Raw genomic sequence first — 16,540 nt, 5'->3', positions numbered from 1 at the left:
CCTTGGCCGAAGGTGGGTCAGTCATTATGCTTTTTTAATTAAGATTTTATAATTTTGTTTTTATATTTGACTTCTTCTTCTTGTTGCTTTTGTAATTTTTATACTGTTGTAAGCCGCTCTGAGTCCTTTGGCATTGGGAAGCATAGAAGCCGAATAAATACATAAGAACCTAAGAAGAGCCCTTCTGAATGGGGCCAAAGCCCATCGAGTCCAGTGTTCTGTGTCCCACAGTGGCCTCCCAATTGTCCATGGGGATCTTGAGCAGAAAGAGAAGGCAAGACCCTCCCTTTCTCTGGACCCCCAACAAATGGGACCCAAGGGAACCCTGACTGCCTCACCCAACATAGAGGTGGCACATGGACATCCATTTTAATGAGGGAGAGAAGGAAGGAGGGAAGGAAGGAAGGAACCTAAGAACCTAAGAAGAGTGCTGCTGAATCGGGCCAAAGCCCATGGAGTCCAGCTTTCTGTGTCCCACAGTGGCCCACCAATTGTCCATGGGGATCTTGAGCAGAAGGAGAAGGCAAGACCCTCCCTTTCCGTGGACCCCCAACAAATGGGACCCAAGGGAACCCTGCCTGCCTCAACCAACATAGAGGTGGCACATGGACATCTGTTTCAATAAGGGAGAGAAGGAAGGAATGAACATAAGAACATAAGAAGAGCCCTGCTGAATCAGGCCAAAGCCCATACAGTCCAGCCTTCTTTGTACCATAGTGGCCCACCAATTGTCTATGGGGATCTTGAGCAGAAACAGAAGGCAAAACTCTCCCTTTCCCTGGACCCCCAACAAATGGGACCCAAGGGAACCCTGCCTGCCTCAACCAACATAGAGGTGGCACATGGACATCTGTTTCAATAAGGGAGAGAAGGAAGGAATGAACATAAGAACATAAGAAGAGCCCTGCTGAATCAGGCCAAAGCCCATACAGTCCACCCTTCTTTGTACCATAGTGGCCCACCAATTGTCTATGGGGATCTTGAGCAGAAACAGAAGGCAAAACTCTCCCTTTCCCTGGACCCCCAACAAATGGGACCCAAGGGAACCCTGCCTGCCTCAACCAACATAGAGGTGGCACATGGACATCTGTTTCAATAAGGGAGAGAAGGAAGGAATGAACATAAGAACATAAGAAGAGCCCTGCTGAATCAGGCCAAAGCCCATACAGTCCAGCCTTCTTTGTACCATAGTGGCCCACCAATTGTCTATGGGGATCTTGAGCAGAAACAGAAGGCAAAACTCTCCCTTTCCCTGGACCCCCAACAAATGGGACCCAAGGGAACCCTGCCTGCCTCAACCAACATAGAAGTGGCACTTGGACATCCGTTTCAGTAAAGGAGAGAAGGAAGGAAGGAACATAAGAACATTAGAAGAACCCTGCTGAATCAGGCCAAAGCCCGTCGAGTCCAGCGTTCTATATCCCACAGTGGCCCCCCAATTGTCCATGAGGTTGTTGAGCAAAAGGAGAAGGCAAGACCCTCCCTTTCCCCTGACCCCCAACAAATGGGATGCAAGGGAACCCTGCCTGCCTCAACCAACATAGAGGCGGCAGATGGACATCCGTTTCAATAACCACCATGGATACACTTGGCATCCATGAATCTGTCTAATCCTGCCTTGAAGCTCTCCAGGCTGACAGCTGTCACGGCCTCTTCTGGAAGGGAATCCCATGAAGCAAGGACCCTCTGGGTGAAGAAGAAATAATTCCCTTTATGACTTCGGAAGGTTATTTCGTGTCTTTATGCTTTTGAACATCATCAACATTGAGGAAGCACCCAATGATGTAAGTTCTCCTTAGAAACCGCAATTAGGACAAAATCATCATGTCAGATGCCTTCCTATAACATTTTTTGCACCACATCCAAAACATAATTTTCTGTTCCATTACATATTGTGTAAATATTGGAAGTGTTGAGTAACGAAAGTGAATTATGTTTTGTGAGCTTTGCCATCTGTGGAAAAGGAGTTTGTGAACGCCTGCTTTAATCCGCCCAGCGTTATGCGCCTGTGAAGCAGCACCGAAGCTTCTGTGAGAGGAAGTGGGCTGGTTCTCTTTTTAAAAAAAATAAATGTTATTAATGTTTAATAATGACAGATACGTACTACATAGAACGCAGTGATACATGCTCCCACCACCCAACATCATTCATTCAGACCCCTCCACCAAAATGAGGGGGTACTTTTTTAATATCATTTTAAACCAAGAACGTTACAATATTTACAGATTATAGAGTGATTCCAGTTTAATCTTTATACCTTGGTCTCAAATTCCACTAACCATATAACCTCTCTCTCCCATCTTCCCATCAGTTCTTTCGCTTTATTTCCATTAATTATATTCATCTATATATCCATAATTTCATACTGAATGTATGCTACCATGCACCGGTACCAATTTTGTATTGTCCATTTTATTGTATTTTTCCAACCTAAAACTATTACCGCTTGGGCACTTTCTAAGGCTGCTTCTTTAATTACCTCAAAAGAATATCTATTTACTGCCAAAGAGTCTGAGTTATCTTCAAGGCCAATAACAAATGTCCCCAACCCCCCCCCCCCAAGCTTTGTAAATAATGTCTTCGAACTGGGCTGAAGCAAAAATACTCACTAATTTTACAATAGCTACAGTCTTTCATAAAACAATTGTCCAAAGGCTGGGTTTCTCTGAGGAACCAGGGATGTTAGTTTAGAGAAAACTCTGGATCTGTTTCTTTTTCTCTGTTAAACCATGAACGATAACTCCTGCAAAGAACCCTCCCAATAAAACCTCCCCTTTTATGCACACTGCAGAATTCCCTATGATGCTCAGCTGTGATCAAGATCTCCTCCTGCATCTGTGCAACTGTTCCTGTCTCCTCCTAATCCTTCACACACGCACATTCAGGATTGGATCATTAATCACCACCTCCTCATCCGACCCAGACAAGGCTCTAGCTGGGGGTTCCACAGGCATCGCCGGGGCCTCCACTTCTATCTCTCCAGCACCTCCAGCTTCCATCTATCGTTCCCCCTCACTGTCTGAATCCTCCTATAGCCACACAGATCTCCGATGCTCAAGACAGACCCAGTTCCTCTGGCTCAAAGTCCATTACCAGAAGAGTTGGCTGTGATCCAACCACAACAAGTTCCCAACCTGGTATCAGTTTGCACGATCATGGACATTATTCTGTCCTTTATTTTTTTCCCCTGAAGGTTTTCAAACACATGTGAGGACACATTATTGAACTGCAGCCGATCCCATTTTGGTTACAAAGACTTCGGGTCTTTGGCAACTGGGAGCAGTATCCGGTTCCTACTAGAATGGGGCGGGAGGAGATACTGAGAGGAGATACTTTTGGTTTGAGGGGAAGGTTAACCAATCGGCTAACTTACAAGACCATGGCCAAAGAGCAAAATCACGGAAGCGTCCACCAGAATTTGGAACTTGACTTTCCATCTCTTGCCAGTCAAAGAGAGAAAAAGTCCAAGCAAGGATGGAGAGCAAAGGGCCGTAGGGCTTGAAGGTCATTCTCCAAAGTGCTGGAAGGCTGTGTTTTTTAATGGAGGCAACAACTCCTCTGCTCTTCTCGAAGTCCAACTTAAGCAGACTGTCAGAGGTCAATAAGAGGAACTTACCCTTGCGGGATCCTAAACATCTGGTAGGGTGTCACTGCATTTGGACCCCCCAAAACAAGGCCTCCCATAGGCTGCTGGGAATCCGTGGCTGGTTTAGCATCATGAGGAGACACCTTTTATTTTCTCAGGTATTTTTGCTTCCGCGCATGCACAGAAGCAAAGAATCGACGAAATTCACCGAAATATCTCTCGCGTGATCCTCTTCACATAAAATTTCTCTTGTTGCGCATGCACAGAAGAGAAATCTGGTGTGGGGGCACACGGGCGCATCGAGGGCTCACGGCTGCGCACACATCCCAAAAATCGCTACCAGAACATAGCCGCCTTACCGTTGGGATAGCAGGCCTCCACTGCTTTTATGTTAGATTCCTCCACTAATTTTTGTTTGTTTATTTATTTATTTATTAGATTTGTATGCCGCCCCTCTCCGAAGAGTCTGCAAGGAGTTGGGCGGCTTAAAAATCAAATAAGTTAAATTAAATGAATAGACCCACGGCAACTTGGGACGGAAGGTTCCTGACCCCACTGGGGCCAATGAGGAGCCGGGAGTGGGTGCGCGGAGGGAAGGCTCAGGGTTTTGCTGCAGGCGCCGACACTTATTGGGGTTCAAACAGAAGGTTTGTGAAACTCTCCCCCAGCTGGACAAGGCTACGGACACTCCCGCTGGGGACCTGGGACCACAAAGAGGTTGCAGCAGGACAAAACAGACACACCAGCTGGAACATTAGGAAAAACACCCCACAAACTTCATTTATTTTTCCAATACAAAAGGGGAGCCAATTAGAAGAACTTCAAAAATACTGACGTGACTCCAATTGGGGGAGAAAACCCCCGGACAGGTAGAGATAATACGAGTGGGCGTTGCCTGCCTTTTGTCGCCCAGGGATTGTTATCTGAAGGGAGGAAGTCCCGCCTTCTTCTGATAAAGGTTTCCGGATATTCCCCGTAAGCGAAGGCTGACGCATCGGTCCGTGTGTCTCCTGCGGGAATTAAGAAAGGAAAAGCCACAATATTGTTGCCGCTGCCATTTCTTCTGAACATTTCTTTCACATCTTTGATTCTGATTCCAACACTCTAAGCTCGTTTTGTAAGAAAACAATTTGGTGAAGTCCTTTTAGCTTTTAATACAAAAACTGCCCTTTGTTGCTCCTGGCTCAATTTCCACTGAACTGAGAGAATAACTTACTCAAACTAATTAAGTTTATTTTATTATTTAGATTTGTGCACCGTCCTGAGTCTCTCAGGAGTGGGCAGCATACAAATTCTAAATAATAAAATAAAATAAGTAAGTTATATTCACTTGACTCTTTAAGGCGGTGTGCACACCCAATCTTGGCAGCTTTAAGATGGGTGGACTTCAACTCCCAGAATTCCCCAGACGGCAAGACTTAAAGTCCACTTACGTTGAAGTTCCCACGGTTTGAGAAACACTGCTTTAAAGGATTGTAATTTTCAAGTTTGGTTGCGCTTACAAAATGAGAACGGGAGATTACTGTCTCCCCATGAAATAAATAGTGTTTCTGTGATCCTGGATGAACTTTTGGGGATCTACTGCTGTAACGTAGGTGAGTCCATGAGAAACTCAACTTCTTTCTCGAAAAGGATCTCCTTTCTCGTGTAACCTTGTGATCCAAAAACACTGGCTGGATTCTGCCTATCCTAGGATACCTATAAAGGGTTGCACCTCTGGATCACGCAAGTCCGGTGCAAATGCCCAGCCCTCTCAGTAAATTTAATATAATTTAATTTAATTGACTCTCTCTCTCTCTCACCAAAAGAATAAAGGAAAGGAGGAAGCAAAATTAAGGTCTTCTCCTGTTTTGGCTCATCGCTCTTCCCACCCTAAAGGACACTGGACAAAACCCAAAGAATGCTGTCCTAGAGCAGGTCGCCTAAGATGCCCTCTGTCAACACAAGAAATCTATAGGTGCCTACCTTGCTCCTCATCTCCAATACCTGAAGGCCTTGAGGTTTGTGTTTTCTGAGCCTGGAAAAGGCAAGAAAATATTAATCTGTAGCCATTTGAAAAAAACATGCCCCGAATTTCAATGCCTCTCTCTCTTTCTTCCTCCTCCTCCTCCTAAACCCATCTCCAGCCTTACACCCTGCCCTCCTGTCCAGCCTCCCTCCATTCACACAGAGCACAAGAACCCCATAGACTTACCAAGGGAGAGCTGGCAGATGCTGGTTTGCAGGGGAAAGAAGCCTTCATACTTGCCCATCATCCTGGATAATCCATGAACCCCAGGAGGCCTTATGGCACAGCTGGGGAAAGGTCAATGGCCTGCGGCTATTGTCTCTTCCACCAGTGCTACTGACCTCTGCAAATAAAGAAAGTCTCTCTACACAACCAATCTGGTGCAATTAATGCACAATGTCCAGGAAACAACATGTACACAATTGAAGCGGCGGGGGACATATCGAGCATCCTTTCCTGCCCTCCAGTGCAATGAGCCAGACCCCCCCGAAATGTGGAGAGGAGGGTCGTCAGTGGCTAGAACTAATTGACCCACAAACAGTGAAAGAACGGCGGGTTTTTGCAAGCCTTGAAACTCAATATGGATTTTGTGACATTGTGCATAGTTGATTAAAATGCGCCAATATACGAGTGTCGCCCAGAAAGCAATGCACCACATTCTTTTTGTCCCAACAATCTGGGTCCTCATTTGACCCACCCCGGAAGGATGAAAGGCTGAGTCAACTTTGAGCCTACTGAGATTCGATCTGCCAAACTGCTGGCAGTGCTGCACTCTAACCACTGCACCGTCATGATCCGTTATCACTTCACCTGGCCTGAAGTGCATCAGTTAATGCAGCCTAAAACCACAGGAAGATTTTTTTAAAAAATAGCGGTCTCCCACTATAGGTTAACATTAAGCTTTACGCCAAGGTTAGATTCCTCACCCACGCGGGGCGATTCTTGTGTCATTGTCTTTTTTAAAATTGATGTGAAAGTCTGCACTGAATTCTACGTAGCCTCGGACGGAGAGGCTGGTCCATTTTCCCAGCCCTGGAAGGCGATTCCAGCGGAGAAAACTGTTTTTGTCAATCAAGTCTTGTTTCTCCATGAATAGAACTGACAACCACATCCTCTCTTTTGGCAGCAGTCAGAAAGCAAGTTATCTAACCACGTGCGAGGTGTGTGTTATTGTTCTTGGCTTTTTGTTTGCTTTTTGCATTGTAAATTGAAGTCGTAGATGGGGTGGCAGGATTAAGTGCACGGTTAAGATTAGCTAAATTATTTACTAAAGAAGCTGGAATAAATGGTGTAAAGTTCACCAGAGGAAAAACAACTTTTCATTTGGAGTAGCCAATGTCCACCAAGCAGTCTTGATAGATGTAGAATGTTTAACCTTAAAAAGTCTGGATCAACACGTGTTGGGCATAACTAGGTATACCCATATACGTCCAGCACTCCGCAAACTGCACTAGTTGCCGATCGGTCTCCAAACGCGATTCAAAGTGTTGGTTATCAGCTATAAAGCCCCAGTCCTCTGGGACCAACTCCTGTTGTGGCCCCAGTCCTCTGGAACCCACTCCCCCTGGAGATTCGAACCGCTTCCCCTTCCAGAAGGCGCTAAAAACACATCTATGTGAACAGGCCTGGGGCTCTGGGCCATATGTCCCTCTCCGCCCAATAGAGGGAATGAGAGATGATTGAGTGTTTTACATTGGGTTTTTATTGTTCTTAACTCTTTTTAATTGCTCATAATAAACTATTCTATTGTTATATTGTATTTATTTATTTTGTCAAGTACTTATTGGTAGTACACAAAGACATAAAAGTGTTTATATACATGAGATGGGTATTAATAATAGAGAAACGTTAGGACAGGGGATGGAAGGCAGATTTTGGCAGAGGTGTTGGTTGCAAAGTTCATTTCCGAACTTTCCCTGAATCTGGGACAAGCACAGCTAAAGGTGGAGAGGATTATTCCCTGAACTTCTGGGACCATTTCTCGCCTTTTGAATGCTCCTCCACTGCTCTCGGCCTCCCTCCCATTGTCACACAAGGGCCTTTGTGTCAGGATCACAGAAGAGGCTCCCAATAAGCTTCTCTGCCCTTCTTCATTCGTAACCCACTGCAAAGTTTATTTGCTCCTAAAGAGAAGCGTCACCTTCGGCTGATCTGGAGGGGCCTCTGTTGGCTTCTGCTCCGGTCATCTCACACTACTAACCAGAGCATACAAAACTTTCGCCAGACCAATTCTTGAATGCAGCTCATCTGTCTGGAACCCACACCGCATTTCGGACATAAACACTCTAGAAAATGTCCAGAGATACCTTACGAGAAGAGCCCTCCACTGGTTAATTGGAACAGAGTAGAGTACAGTACAGTAGAATCAAATAGAATAGAATAGAATAGAATGGAGAATAGAATAGAAGAGAATAGAATAGAATAGACTTCTTTATTGGCCAAGTGTGATTAGACACACAAGGAATTTGTCTTTGGTGCAGATGCTCTCAGTGTCCATAAAAGAAAAGAGACATTTGTCAAGAATCATAAGGTGCAACACTTAACAATTGTCATAGGGGTCAAATAAGCAATGAAGAAACAATCAATATTCATAAAAATCTTAAGGATACAAGCAACAAGTTACAGTCATACACTCATAAGTGGGAGGAGATGGGTGATAGGAATGATGAGAGAAAACTAATAGTAATACGTAGTCGTGCAGACTTAGTGAATAGTTTGACAGTGTTGGGGGAATTATTTGTTTAGCAGAGTGATGGTGTTTGGGGAAAAAATGTCCTTGTGTCTAGTTGTCTTGGTGTGCAGTGCTCTGTAGTGACGTTTGGAGGGTGGGAGTTGAAACAGTTTATGTCCAGGATGCAAGGGGTCAGTAGATATTTTCACAGCCCTCTTTTTAAAGAGGGGAAAGTGGGGGAGAGAAATCAGAGAAGCGACAGGGGGAATAACCTCTCCATTGTTTCTCCCTACACAAGAGGCGGGAAGCCAAGAAGAAGGAAGTTCTGAAATGGTGGGTGGGCTGTCATATCCCAAAGAAGAAACCAAAAAGGAAGGAGTGGGGAGGGGTCAGGAGAAACCCCAATCTCCATGGAGATGGAGCTAAGGGGGAAAAACCCACCTCCTCTTTCTCAAAAGATGTACTTGGAAAGAGAGGCGGTAGAGAATGGAGAAGGTCAGGTCTTCTCAGGCTGAAATGCCATTTTTAGCATATCAGCTAAAGCAGTGCTTCTCAAATAGTGGGATGAGCCCCCCTGGAAGGCGCATGAAGCGATGCTGGGGGCGCATTACCCCGGGGAATGTGCTTTTTTTGCCGCAGGGAATAGGGTTTTTTTGCACCGAGCAATAGCCCACAGCACAGAGCAGGAGGATATGAAGTGCAGATAACAAACCCTTAAGAGACCCCCATGGGAAAATATTGAGGAGCGATGAAAAGAAAAGAGGAGAGAGACGGAGATGATAAGACAAACATTAGTCTCCTGAAAGCTAAGACAAGGAAATACGATGACGCGTACATAGTGCTTGGCTTCACTGTGACTATGGTGGGAGACGAGGAAAGAATGGTATGTTTACTGGATCTAAAAATGTTGGCAACAGACAGCATGAAACCAAATAAATTAAGGCGTCACTTAAACACATTACACCCCAATCACATTGATAAGCCGCTTGAGTTTTTTTCAGCAAAAACATGCTGAATATTGCAAACAATCTTCCCAGCAGAGAGTTTGGGGGGGGGGGGCGCACGAAATGTTCACTTCTTCCTAGGGGGCTCATAACTGGCTTCAAAGGACAAGAGGTCCTCTAAACCGTAGAGAGGCAGGTGGGAGCAGCAGCAGCCGCTTCAAACCGCTTGAGCACAGCAGGGAAACTGCGGCACCTCGTTCCCACAGAGAACCACCAGGGATTCGGTGTGGACACGGTCCAGTTCACTATCATTCTTGTCCAGCTACGCAACATTGAGCATCTATCAGCCAGCAGAGCAGCCAACGTAGGCTTGGAGATGGACGCTTGAATCCAGGTCAAGGGGGCCTGCCTTTCCACGGGCAAAGTGCCATCGGCAAAGGCCGCTCCAGGGCTTTTGGGGAACCGCGACAGGAGGAGGGTCTCTCACCTATTAGCAAGTTGCACCTCACGATACCAGTGGGATCAGCGACCTGTTAGCAGAAATGGAGTCCATGTGCACACGTCTCCACACCCCAATGCGTGCACATGGGCTCCCATGTGAGATGCGCTGGAAACGAAACCTCGCATGAGGACGCTCGCGTGAGAGAGATTTCGGCCATTTTTGGCATTTTTTGCTTTCGCTCAGCAAAAATATTGGCGAAAATGGCTGAAATCTCACTTGCTTGCGTGTCCTCAGGTGAGATTTGGCTCCGGACACATGCGCAAAAACTAAATCTTGCACGAGGACACTCACACATGTCTGCCGGACGTCTGCACATCTGTGCTGATCTCCAGGAGCATTTCGGTGGCAGAGAAAGGTCGGACCCCCCTCCTGTCTCTGACCAACCCTTCTGCCTAAAGCTGAGAGGTCTAGAAGCCCCCCCCAAACACCATTCACAGTTGATAGATAGCTCAGGGGGGGGTCCAACCCTTCGATTCCCAGAATCCCCCAGCCGGCCTCTCTTAATGTTGCTCAGGTGGGAGAGAATTCCCGCCACTCGGACTCTCCAAGGCCGGTCAAGAGAGGTTTTTTAAAAAAAAAGAATTCAGAGTCCACTGAGTTATTTCTCTTTCACCTTCACCTGTCATTCTATTCTGCGTCTCTTTCTTCTCCTCCCTGCTTTTCCTCTTTTCTGTTTGGCTCCTGCAGTTTCCCCCCCTTGTTTTCTTTCTTTCTTTCTTTCTTTCCCCTTTTATCTCTTTTCTTCTTTCTCTCTCTCTCCCTTCATTCCTTTTTGCTCTTTCTTTTCCTTTCTTTTCTCTCACTCCCCCTGCCTCTTTCTTTCTCTCTCTCTTCCTTCCTTCCTCTTTCTTTCTTTCACTTTTTATCTCTTTTTTCTTTCTCTCTCCCTTCCTTCTTTTTTCTCTTTCTTTTTCTTTCTTTTCCCTCGCTCCCCCTGCCTCTTTCTTTTCTCTCCCTTCCTTCCTCTTTCTTTCTTTCTTTCTTATTTTCTTTCTTTCTTTCCTTTTTTCTTTCTGTCTCTCTTTCATACCTTTCTTCCTCTTCTTTCTTTCTTCCCTCCTTTTTTCTTTCCTTCTTTCCCTTTTTGACTCTCTTTTGTTCTTTCTCTCTCTCTCCCTTCTTTTTTATTTTTTCTTTTCTTTCCTCTTGCTCCCCCTGCCTCTTTCTTTCCTCTTTTTTTCTTACTCTCTCTTCTTCTTTATTTTCTTTCTTTCTTTCTTTCTTTCTGTCTGTCTGTCTGTCTTTCTTTCTTTCTTTCTCTGTCTCTCTTTTCTTCATACCTTTCTTCCTCCTTCCTTCCTTCCTTTCCTCTCACTCCCCACTGCCACTTTCCCTTTCTTTTTCCTCTTTTTCTTTCTCTTTCTTTCTTTCTTTTTCTTTCTCACTCTCCTTCCTTCCATCCTCCCTCCCTCCCTCCCTTTCTTCCACTTCTCCCCTCCTAACTATTTACACTCTCTTGTTTCTGTTTCTGCTCCTTTCCTGGGCGTTAATTCTCGCTCCTGCCACCCCCGTCAACCTCTCCCTGCTGCCTGTGCTCCCCCGCTCCCCTCTCGCCTCTTCTGTCATCCCTCCCACTTCTCTGGGTGTGCATTGTGTTCAGTGGCACCGAGAGGCTCCGGACCCTCCCAAAATTGCCTCTGTTGTGCAGACATCCCGCCTCCTTCCCGCTTTCCCCTTTCAACGCCCACCACCACCATTTCTGTCTTTCCCCTCCCTCTGCAAAAAAATGAATCTCAGGATTCGCTTGAAGGGGGTTATCAACTTCTCACCACTTCTCCTTGAGCACAAAAATGCATGTTAGGACCCAGTTGTCTAAGTTGCGTTTTTTAAAATAGTAATTGAAGTGTCTGAAACGTTTGTTGAAAAACAACCTACACGGGCGGATTTGTGACAGCGGAGCCTGCAGCAGCCGAGAGTTCAGCGGAGAGCAACACACAAGGCTGGGAGGGAAGGGGGAGGGTGTGTTTGTGTGTCTGTGGGGTTGTGAGACAGCTACACTTCCACCTAGGCATTTCTGGAAGCCCATTCATGCCTACTTTGCTTAAGTAAACTGTGCCTTGAATGACAATAGACCTATTTAAAGGATGCCTCCTATGGGCCCTGGCTGACCCTATGCACTTGGCAAACTGCCCACCGCCAGAGACGACACAGTGTGAGTGTGTGTGTGCATGCATGCAGACTCCCCAGGCCTGATTTAAACCACTTAGCGAGGGCTGTAAAGCACTGTGAAGCGATATATACAGGGTGCGTTCAAAAAGTAATGCAATTATATTTTTTTAAAGTAATATAGTGAACAGATTTGCACAAACACTTAAAATTCTTCAAAGTTCTGTCCTTGGGCCTCTACACATTTTTCCAGCGACTCTGCCATGACCGGTATGCGCCCTGGAAGACATCTTCGGGGACCTCTCGCAAGGTCTTCGTCACGGCTGATTGGATCTCTTCCATGGACAAAAAACGCGCCTGGCCACAACACACTATGAGTCTGCGTGTTCCTGGCCAAACACCAGGTGCCAACGCTGTGCCCCCCCCCACCCCCATAGTCCTGACGTCGCCCCAGCAGACCTCTTTTTGTTCCCAGCCCTGAAAGGAAGCCATTATAATAAACTTGCAGGTCCAGAGAGAGAGAGAGAGAGATTCTGAAACACGAGGCAGCTCTGCTCACCTCAGAGAGATGTTCCCAACCTACCCAAAGCATTGTTCCAGACACCACGTCTCCATGCCTGTGATCTCTACACCCCAGGCTGGAAGGGCCCTGCATGCCAGCAAGACCCAGCCCCGTCCCTTCTGCCTCCCACACGCACACCAGGTGTGGAGCTTCACACACACGCAAGCTGGCAGCTTTTGGCCCTCTCCACCCTGGCCACCTTCAATCCAAGGCTTCCTTCCGTGTGCTTTCCTCTTTTTCTCCGTGGAAGAGGGCCAGAGCAATTTAGTGTGTGTGTGTGTGTGAAGCATTGTGCTATGAATGAGGCCTTGTTCCTCCTGCTTCAATTGCAGTGCAGTGGAAGAACCGCCAACCTCGGTGGACTAGAAATCAACTTCGCAAAGAGTTCCAAGTTTGCAGCTGACAAAAGGGGGAAAAGAAGAAGAAGAACAACAACAAGAAGAACCCCACTTTTCTGCATGACCTGCAAATGCCTTCAACCCATTTCGCAAAGAAGGAAAAAAGGAAACGAGGAAAACCGCCACAGATTGCTTTGAAAACTTGGCCAATTTGTTCTGTCCCCAAAGGCTTCGTGCAACTCCTCCCTCAAAGCCTCTCAACGCCTGTCTGTCTTTCAAGGGAAGAGTCGGCATTTTCACTGGATAGTCAAACACCTGCACACCAACGCACACACACACACACACACACACACACACAGCAGCAAAGCCTGTGAAATGACACTGGTAGTGTTGTGGTTCACTCTTGTCCTGCACAAAAAATCAGGGACTCAGAGGACCCAGAGAGTGTGGAGGCGCAGCACAGGCGCCCTGTGTTCCTGACACCTGAGAAGGACAGTGGAGAAGATGAGGGTCAGGGTCAGAACAACAGCCAGGGCCTTCTGCTCTTCCCGGGATGAGTGACTCAGCACGTCCTGTGAGGAATGACTTTGCATTTCCTGTGCTGAGTGACTCAGGAGAAGAGCAGGAGCCTTTTCTGGATGCCCAAGTACACAAGGCATCTAGGAGACATGAATGGTTGGCTAAGAGGAGAGTCACTGAGGAGTAGGAATGCTGGCTGTTGGGTCATGCTCAATAATACCCTGGGTCATGGTCTTAAAAACTGTGAAGAATGAGCAGAACCACCCCACATTGCAGAGAACAACACATTGCATTCTGGCTTTTAGTTTCATGATCATCCGTCTTGTGTTTGAAAGGACATTTCTGGCTTTCAAAAAACTCCGGTCTTCAAGATTATTCCTCTGCATCTTTGCTTCTGACTATTTACAGCTGGGTAATTATTATTGTACTTATCTCTCTTTCTGAGACTCTTGCCAGCTGACAATACTCTCCCTGCTCATTCCGGCAATGACATTTAGAGACTTTTACTTTATTCGAAAGCCTTTACTTGTAAATATAAATTCCTTGTACAAGTAAACCTTTTATTATCTATGCTCAGTCATATGCTCCTTCCCCCACATGTGGGACGCCGTCCAGCCAGTGGAAATGGCCAGGGAGCGGCACAAAAAATAGATTTCAGCCTGGGAACGGCACAAACAGACAGATTCCCGGTGAAAATCACTGGTTTTTTGCTTCAGCGCATGCATGGAAGCAAAAATCCCAGCGAAAATAGCCGAAATTTCATGAGATTTGGCTTCTGTGCATGTGCAGAAGCCAAATCTTAATTTTATCAATTGGACTTATCTGCCGCCCTTCTTGCATGAGGCGTGTGTATGCACGTGTCGGGACCACATCCACTTGCTCCATCCGCCAAGGATCCTCCATGTAGCGCGTTAAGTAGCTGCCCAATACTGTCTACACCCCGTGGTTTGCCTTTGATTCCTGAGGGTCTCGGTGCTAGAACATAACAGGTAACAGGGAATCCTTGATGAACGTAACAGGTGGTCCTTGACTATGGGACACAATTGAGCCCCCAAAATGTCTGTTTAGCTGTTAAGTGAATCTCTGCAATCTGGAGCGAATGTGGCTTCTTCTTTTTCGAAAGGTGACATAAGGGGGGGAAGGGACTCACATGATTCCTGGGACCCTGCAACTGTCATGAGTCCATGTCAGTTGCCAAGCCTCTTGAATTGGGATCACGTGACCCCAGGTGTTACTACAACAGCGGTGTGAAAAACAGTCACGTGTCAGTTATTTCAGGGCTTCTCCTAACGATGTATAAATGAACAGTTGTGTAAGTCGTAATCCTGGAAGATCCGATAACAAAACCTTGATTTGAAATAAGGGGCTGTTTATAACAGAAACCCCCGAATTTGCCCCAAATATCTGAAATACTTTTTGAATACATTTTCACTGTTTCTTTCCCAAGCAACTCTTCCTAACTTCATATCTATTCAGAATCTGTACATTAAACTTCAATTAATCCAATTATTCCACTTTAGTTAATCCAAAATGTTACAGAAAAGTAAATATCAGTCAATAGCAATATATATGTTTTACTCTGTTCTTAATTATTAAACTTAGTTGTTTAAGTTTCTATCTAATGAAATGGTATTGCTAGTTCTCTGTTTATATATCTCCAATATGATATTCACAATAATATAGTTTAGCGATCTTTCTTAGTTAATATCTACTCAAAGCTAATTTAATATCTTTTCAGTAGCTAATTAATTTAATATCAATCACCTCTATTCAGAATCAAAACTTACTACAGTCAAATCAAACTTCAATATCAATAAATGATTATTTAAATCAAGCCTGTTTACTACTGATTTAAATCAAGTGATTTAAATCAAGCCTTTACTAGTGATTTAAATTGTGATTTAAATGGAGTGGATTTAAATCAAATATTTATATTCTTAATTCTTAATTAATTATTAAGCTTATCTGGTTGAATAGTAATAATTAATAAGTATTATTGCAGTATTTTCAAAAAACATTTCTTATGTGGCTCAATCAATAGCTGGAATGTAGAAATATATTACACAAGAATATTAATAGACCGAATGGAAGAGGATCCTTAAAAGCCTACAATTTAATTATTTATTTATTCAATTTGTAGGCTGCCCAATTCCCTGGGGACACATAAAATATGAAGACCTGATCGGTTAAGCAACAAGTAAGAATTATTCAGTAATTGGCGCCAAACATCTGGAAACTCCCTCAAACAGGATAAGATCTACCGATTCCTCTCCAGACATACACACACATTTTAAATACGGAATGTCCAATCCAAGTATCTCAATATAAACAACCCAAGGGATTCAATATACATTCAAAAGCCACCCTTTTATTTCTCTGAAGGCTCCAAGCAATCATATTTCCCGGAGAAACTGACTTCATTGGCAGCAAAAGCCTGAATTTCACTTCTGATAGGATTTATTTCTAGTTAGTAGTGAACGTGATTTGTTTTTAAATTGCTTTGTGTGTTTGTTTGAAGCTGTTTCCTCCTGCTTCATCCCCACCACATTAAGCACAATGATACAAGGAACCTTGTAAACACGTTTTAAACAAAACCTTTTCACAGTGTCCCCTAAAATCAGCAGCAGATAAAACCTCATTTGGGGATTTACTCATTTGGTTCTAACGTCAGGATCTGCTGAGGGAAATCTTGATATTTTTCAAATAAATGAAGGCATGCCCACACTCCAAAATCTTTAAATCCGCCCCTCCCGTTGAGATAATCTGCCCCACCCCAAGTGGCCGCGAGTTACAGAATTATCCTTTCTTCAAAGTCATGGACGCAAAGGGAGGGGAATGCTGGAGGCTACAATAAGTTTCCTCCTCCTCTGGAGATGTCCCAATTAGATGCTTGGAACAAACTTCCAGCAGACGGGGTTGGTCAATTCACAGTGACTGAATTTAAGCATGCCTGGGATCAACATAGATCCATCCTGTTGTGGTTGGCTCTGGATCAGCTCCTGCAATGGGGAATTTGGACGTTGGCTTAGGCAAATGCTCAGGTTCCCAGAGACTTGTCTTACTGAAAGCCTCCTAAAGCCTGAGGATGGCAAAAAACGGCCCAACAGGCCAACCAGAAGTCTGGAGGCTTCAGAATTCTTTATTAGCCGAATGTGATTGGACACACAAGGGATTTGTCCTTAGTGCAGATGCTCTCAGTGGACATAAAAGAAAAGAGACATTTGTCACAAATCAGGAGGTACAACACTTAATGATTGTCATAGGGGTCAAATAAACAATGAGGAAAAAATATTAATAAAAAATC

At 45.1% G+C, this 16,540-nt stretch overlaps 1 protein-coding gene across 1 annotated transcript in view; it reads right to left on the bottom strand.

The window, feature by feature from the left end:
- NAT8L (N-acetyltransferase 8 like) overlaps nucleotides 1–16,540 on the bottom strand; it is a 34,697-nt gene that overhangs the window by 3,016 nt on the left and 15,141 nt on the right. The gene's annotated exons all lie outside the window — the stretch shown is intronic.

This window comes from Erythrolamprus reginae, chromosome 4, assembly GCF_031021105.1.
Source record: "Erythrolamprus reginae isolate rEryReg1 chromosome 4, rEryReg1.hap1, whole genome shotgun sequence".
Lineage (NCBI taxonomy): Eukaryota > Metazoa > Chordata > Lepidosauria > Squamata > Dipsadidae > Erythrolamprus > Erythrolamprus reginae.
Note: the sequence above shows the minus strand (reverse complement) of the source record. Positions and strands in the feature narration are given on the sequence as shown.